Consider the following 7045-nt stretch of genomic DNA (forward strand, 5'->3'; position numbering starts at 1 on the left):
GCAGGCCTAACAATAATTGAATTTATTTACTAGCCTCTATTTCTGTTTATGAAGGTGAGCAATGGTTTTCATTGCAACCTGTTTGTGTAGCAATATAGCACACCTGCTTTGCAGAAGACAGCTCCATAAAGTACTCACTTGGGTTGTCTTGTCTCTCACTGCAGAGGTCATTGCATCCTGTGCTGTATGAATATAAACAAAAGAGCCAGAGAGTATAATAAATCTGATTTAAATAAAGCAATTACACCTGCTAGATGTGGCGGACATGTTATAGAACAGGATGCCTCCTGAAATTTTGTGGAAAAGCTGAACAATTTACATGATTGATAAATCTGAAACTATGGCAGATACAATAAATGCATTACACCACTTAGACATACTCAAAGCCCTTTATGCTCACGGCAAGCCAAGTCTAAATTGTACCACAGAGATCAGTGAGATCTTTGATATTACACTACTCAGTGGAAAACTGGTATTAACATTTTAAAATGGGAGGCTTATGTAACTCATACAAGGAATGAGTATTATGTAACACATACCAGGGATAAAATGCTAAGTAGTGGAATAAATCTGTGTAATGTTACTTTCTTTTTTTTCCCAATTGTAATATTTGATGTAATTTATTTGGAATCATTGCCAAACTGATGGTGATGTCTGATGCCTGAAAGATAGCAGGGCTGATGTGGTTCTGAAGATATTAGCGAAACACTCAGTTCCATTAGGTGGATCTGTGTAGATGAGGAATATATAATTGATTTTGTGTTAGATGATATTTGTTATGCCCTTATTTAAGACACAGATTTCTAACTTGCAAATAGGAGGTAAAGGCTGCCTCCCCTCCAGTTTTTCATGGTCAAATTCACAATCAGTGACAACTTTGAGGTGCATGTACGTTTTTGTGTCTTTGCATATTCTGTGAGCTAGCTCTTAACTATGTAGAAGCCATACTTACCTCTGGTGTGGTGCTAATACATAAGCAGGCTACAGGAGTGGAACGGCTATTGTACAAGGATACTATTTCAGGATGCTGAAGAAGGGACAGAGAAAGGGTATATCTGAAAGTAAACATCCTATGCATGGGGCTGAGAGCCAAAAGATTATTTCGTTTGTGGGCAAAACATAGCTAAACACTATTTTGCTCCTTTAAAAATCTGGTGCAGCTGGGTATCAAAACCTGGGAACTGGCAACATACAGGAAAAACATTGAGCAAACCCACCAGGCTATCCAAGAGATGTGCTGAGAAGCAGAACTTGGGAGCACTCCAGGACTTCAGCATTTCATTGTATGGGGAAGCATCCAAGAATAGCTTTGGGATCTAAATTGGACTGTACTTCCCAACAGGTACTTTGCAAGATGTAGTCTGTGTACCCCAATGGTAACAGCTACACCTAATGAATGCCCTTATGACAGGCATATTGCCATGGAAACAAAAGTGGTTGCAGAGTACTTGACTTATAGAAATTATAGCTTTAATAAAGCTTTTCTTGGTCTTTCAAGTTCTGATTTAATTAGAAAGGCAAGTGATTGGTACGATGTAGATGCTATCTCCAGCAGTTATTGTAGCTGTGTTAATGCACAAGCTGTTGTTTTGTTTCATCTTGTGCTGTCTGTGTTTTGGGTACTAGGTAGATACTAATCTACTTGCCCAGCCTACCAGAACTGTTACTTTCAGGGCAAACAAACTTCATAGTATGGTTTGTGATGATATAATGAAGCAATATATGGACACCCCGTCCAGAACCATGGTCATGATTGCATTAGAAGGACTAGAGAAACTACAAACTGTGGCTGAACCTAATTTCCACTCTGCCATTAAAATGGCTGTGGCCATAAGGTGATTTTTATAAAATTAACTCCCTTGCAAAAGGTATTGTTATTTTTTTATATAGTTAAGGTCATATAGGGAATAGGGCATTGGATGCTCTGTGCTTCTCTGAAGCAATTTCTGAACCCTAATACATATATTTGAAGAATATGACCACAAGTATTGTTATACCTCCTCCCTCTTTCTTAGAGATGCAAAGGATGACGAGGTCAGAAATCCTGACTGTGATAGTATCTAAAAATAAATAAAAACCCTTGTAGCACAAGTTCTGTCTGTTGGCACTAACATCTGTCACATGAATTCATAAGCCAAAGTGCCAACATTTTGCTGCAGAAGTCAAGAGAGGGTGTACAGAGCCAGGAATGTTTATACACACAGAGAGGAATGGTACATACATACATACAGATGAAAAGAAAACACAGTTGTAAATGGTGATATCTAAGTTGAAAATATTTATCTCAATGCGAGATGCATTGCTCAATTTTATAAATAATTTTAATAAAATAAATGACCCTAGAGTCTACCTGACTTCCACCTATATTTGTCTCTGCTTAGAAGGATAAACATTTTAGAAATTCTCAAACTTGCCAGCTGCTGTGTTCTGAGGTTCACTTAGTACTGCCATTCCCTCCTTTCTCTCCCTCATTCAAGGTGTTGTCAAAGTTTTAATGCAGAAATAGCTGTTAAACTGATCCTAAATAACACGCACTCCTCCCGTCATTTCAGAAAACAACAAATCTCCTTTGAAGTGCTATCAACAAAGAAAGTTAGAATAAATCAGCAGATCAACTGTTGCAAGTAATGAGAGGAAGAGTTACTGCCATAGGCTTAAGCATGAGACCACTACAAATAATTATTGAGAAAAGCATATTCTTACTAAGTGTTTACACCTCTGTAAAGTGTGGTCTCCTACAATTAATTATGTTTACCATGAAGCCTAGATCAATCATCTTCTTCCTGTCATATATACATGGTATAGCTGTGTTTCCATAGTGCTTAGGAACTGGCCTAATAAACAGTATGTATATAAATATGTCCCATGAGTTATTAATCTCAAATTGACACTACTGATCTATTTTTTAATTAAAGAGCAAAATAGGAAGATGAAAATTAGCATTGATGATAGGCCAAGCAATACAGCTGCATTTTTAGATTCCTTTACTGAGAGTGTACTCTCACTACTTGGACTGATGCTTCTGAAACATCTATGTTGTGTAAATTGCCTTTATAGCTCAACTAGAAAGACTATTGAGATCCCTTTATGATGATATTAACAGAAAGAGTGGTGGTGATTGTGGCCAGAGTAGATGTGCAGAAATGCCCAAGTATGCCTTCCACCTTGGGAGCAGTTTGGGTAACATTGCTGGTCATCAGATTAAATGATGATGGAAGAATCACTTGAAATGCTTTACATATGGAAATGCAACTGTCTTGATGTCAGGGCCACAACTCTTCTGAATGAGGTTTTGCTCGAGTGGGCACCCAGTATGGCTGAAGGAATACTAGTGCAGCATAACATTCAGGTGGAGTGACTGATGTGGACGTGTTTCACAACAGCCACTAAGTCATAAGTAGGTTGCTTCCTAGAGACAGGTAGACTTCAAGCATACTACTAAGTAACAAGGGTGGTAAAGGGATGGTTGGACTAGATGATCTTGGAGGTCTTTTTCCACCCTTAATGACTTTATGATTCTGTGATTCTTCACCTTTTTAGGAGCAAGTTTAGATTTGAGATTAGGTTTTCCTGCATCCTAATAATAAAATATATATGCTTGTTCTTTCTTTCTGACTGTTATTTTTTGCAGGTGCATCCTTGAGTTTTCATCTTCATTCTGAATCAATAGTTGGGAGAGGTAAAACACTTTCATTTTGATGTAGATGTGATAGTATGATTTGCCCTTTTACATTTGAGTTTTTCTGGTTTTGCTCTTGATTATAGCACTTTCAGAAGTACTGATTAAGAGTTTTACATTCCAGTTCTTAAAAAAAAATATATTAAAAAAGCATTCAGTACAATCAACACAAGTGTTACAGGTGTTAACCAGTATGAAAGAGTTTCTACTGAATGGCTAAGCAGCGTTAATATGCCTTTCTAATGTTTTAAGAAGGAAGAAAAAACTTAAAAATAATTTGAAATATTTCACATTATTGTATTAGAGAAGTCTAAAATGAATAATAGAGGGAAACTGTAGATTAAATGTTTACGATGTGGAATAGGAGAGCAAAATTATCACAGGGTCTGTCAGGAGTTAGAGAGGATGTCCTTCCACTTGAGCTCACTTGCAAGAACTCCTACACATAAGAAACTACCTAAGTGTATAAAAGTGGAAGCAGAAGAGGGTATCTAACTGATTACACCTGATGACAGTGTGCTGTAGTGCAAGGACTCAGGACCAAGCTGACTGTTGATTTGTTTGTTAAGCCTCTTGTATATATTTAAGATGTGGCTGAATGTCACTTTTTTGAGTTTACAACAAACTCAGTGAGGAGAACTACTTTTAGTACTGAGTAGTCAAGATCCTTCTGAACTCACTTGGATTGGTTGTTTTCTATGCATCGTTATTTCTGCAAAGGTTTGTGAGTCTAATGCTCTCTGACCAGGTTGCTGTAGATGTCCCACAAGTGGAGGCTGTAATGTTTAATATCACATTTACTTACTTGAGGAACTCTGATTTAACACAGTGATACAGATTATACTGAAAATGCCATGCAAATGTAAGTTACACTTAGGAAGGCACAGCAATTGCAATATGCAGTTCAATGACAATGAGAAAGTGATCCTCATTACCAGTCTCCATAATATGCCCACAGTCACACAACTTGGCATACCCAGGAAGGAAGACATGGGTTGAAACAGCTCAAGCTCATTGCTCACTTTGCAATTTATTTATTTTTTTTAGTTGATTAGTTTTTATACTCTGGGGATGAGCAATGTGTACAGGCTAGCTCAGGTTGTATTGAATTACACCACCAGTTGACCCACTTGACCTTTGATAGCTGTTTATCTTAAAAAAACCACCCCCCAAAAAAAACCCCAAAACAACCCATCCTATGGTCCCCTTTGTGTTGAGATCAAGTCAGCTTCCTCTGCAGGAGGGTCATCAGTTGTGTGCTGTGTATTCCCAGAGTTTAGAGGATTGTGCCCTTGCCCATGTCTGCCCGCCCTTCCCTGGCAGGGGTGTACAGGTCAGTCACAAACGTGCAGGCTGCTTTGTGAAGACCCGACTGCCTCTTAGGCTACTTCTAAAGAATAGTGAAGACATAAGCACAGTGTCCAAATGAAAATATTTTCCTTGTAATTTTTGAGTTTGTCATCTTTAATAAATTCTAACTATTGGGATTTTAATTTTTAACAGGATATATGTCACCTGATGATGTCTAACACAACCTGCATGCATGCATACACAGGTAACGCATACCAGACCATTATTTTAGATTAGTTTCTCAATTTGTTCAGAAACAGGCATGAGAAGCATTCAGTCTGGGCTAAAAGAATACTGTTTGAACCAGTTCCATTGTGATCCTGGTCTTTGCCAACAGAAAGTAGGAAAGGTTTTTGTCTCATATTTATTTCAAGATAAACATTGTGGTTTCAGTTCTTAATATGCCTTCTTTCAGTCACCATATTCTTGAATTTGCCCAAGGAAGCAGCAGTTAAACAGTTGTCTATATTACCTGGGACACATGACTTTGAATCTCCTGCAAAGACTTTTACAGAGAAGGAAATCTGCCTTCAGAAGCCCTGTAGCAGTCACATCTCATTCCTCTGCACTCGGAGAGGGCTGTATGGATTGAGCATCTCTCTTTCTCTCAGGTGAAATCGAAGCTACTCTTAGATTTCTGGTTCACTTCATTCTAGGTAGCAAATCTGTGAATTACTAGAAGTGTGCAAGCATGTCATTGTTACTCTGTGGTGTTTTAACTACAAGGTAAACTTCTGACCTAACATCTACATCTACAAAACCTTTCCTGTACACAATGCATTGTACAAGGGGTTGTTCTTGACAGGATTAATAATCATCAGCCCACCTAATAATGATACTGGCATTTTTCTGAGTCCACAGGAGAGCATTTGGAATGATCTCATGAAGCCTGTAAGAAGGGATAGTTGGTGAAGTTACCTACCAACTAGAGGTATAGTTAGCCCTACCTGAACACAGGAATGCATTCAAGCATTGCAGCATTTGTTCTATCCCAGACTGGAACAAAAGATTGCTATCGGAAAAAGCAATGTAAAATTTTAATCAAAGCAAAAAACAAGCAGTTAAATCAAACAGACCTGAAACCCAGAAAGCTTTGTTTCAGTTTTTGAAGTCTTCTTTGTATAGTTTCAATCCCCAAAACTTGAAATCATCTACTCCCATGGAAGCTTTGGTTTTCTTGAATGAAAATTTTTTAAAGAAAGAGGAGCTCATTTACAGAATAAACCTTTAGTACAGCTTTTTAATAAACCTTTAAGCAGTAAATAAATTACAAATGCACTTCCATCTTTCAGACATCTCATCTCAGACACCACTGCAACACAGATACCTGCCTAGGAGGGAACAATTCTGCCTCAAAAAAAAAAAAAAAGGTGACTTGAAATGGGATACTTGCCATACCTTCCTCAGAACTAACATCCTGCAAACCACTAGAAAAGAAAATTATGCTTAACAATTCTTCCACACTGCTATCTCAGATGATTTTTAATGGATATGTCATGTTAATGAGGTCAAAGAGCTGACACAGATGACATTTGAGTCTTTTGCTTAAATTATCCAGTAATGGTTCAATGCTCTGGTAAGCGACCAAAGTCTGTTTAGGACAACTCTCAGAGTACTGACTCATATACATACTGTTAGCGAGTGACAGTGTATCCCAGAGGTATAAGACTCAAACAGAAAGTTCACAGTTTAATATGGGGCACATAGCTCTCTCTACATACAGCTGGGTTAAAGCAATCGAGTATCTAAAATGAATATAAGGAAAAATGTTTTAAGAAAGTATTAAAGTTGCTTGCTTGTGACATTCACAAAATAAATACAATATAGAAAATCAGTGTTTGTAGGGAAGTTAGCAAGGTATGTAACTAAACCCTTCCCTTTTCTATATTCAGAGGCGGTGAGATTTCAGAAGAGTCTAGCTGTGACATGGTGGATGTATTGGTCTGATATATTCCAAAGCAAGCAGGTGTCATGTGGACCACACAAAGAAATCAAGATCTTGGAGCTGACAATTTA

Source organism: Gallinula chloropus (genome assembly GCF_964237585.1).
Source record: "Gallinula chloropus genome assembly, chromosome: 4".
In the NCBI taxonomy this organism is placed as follows: Eukaryota; Metazoa; Chordata; class Aves; order Gruiformes; family Rallidae; genus Gallinula; species Gallinula chloropus.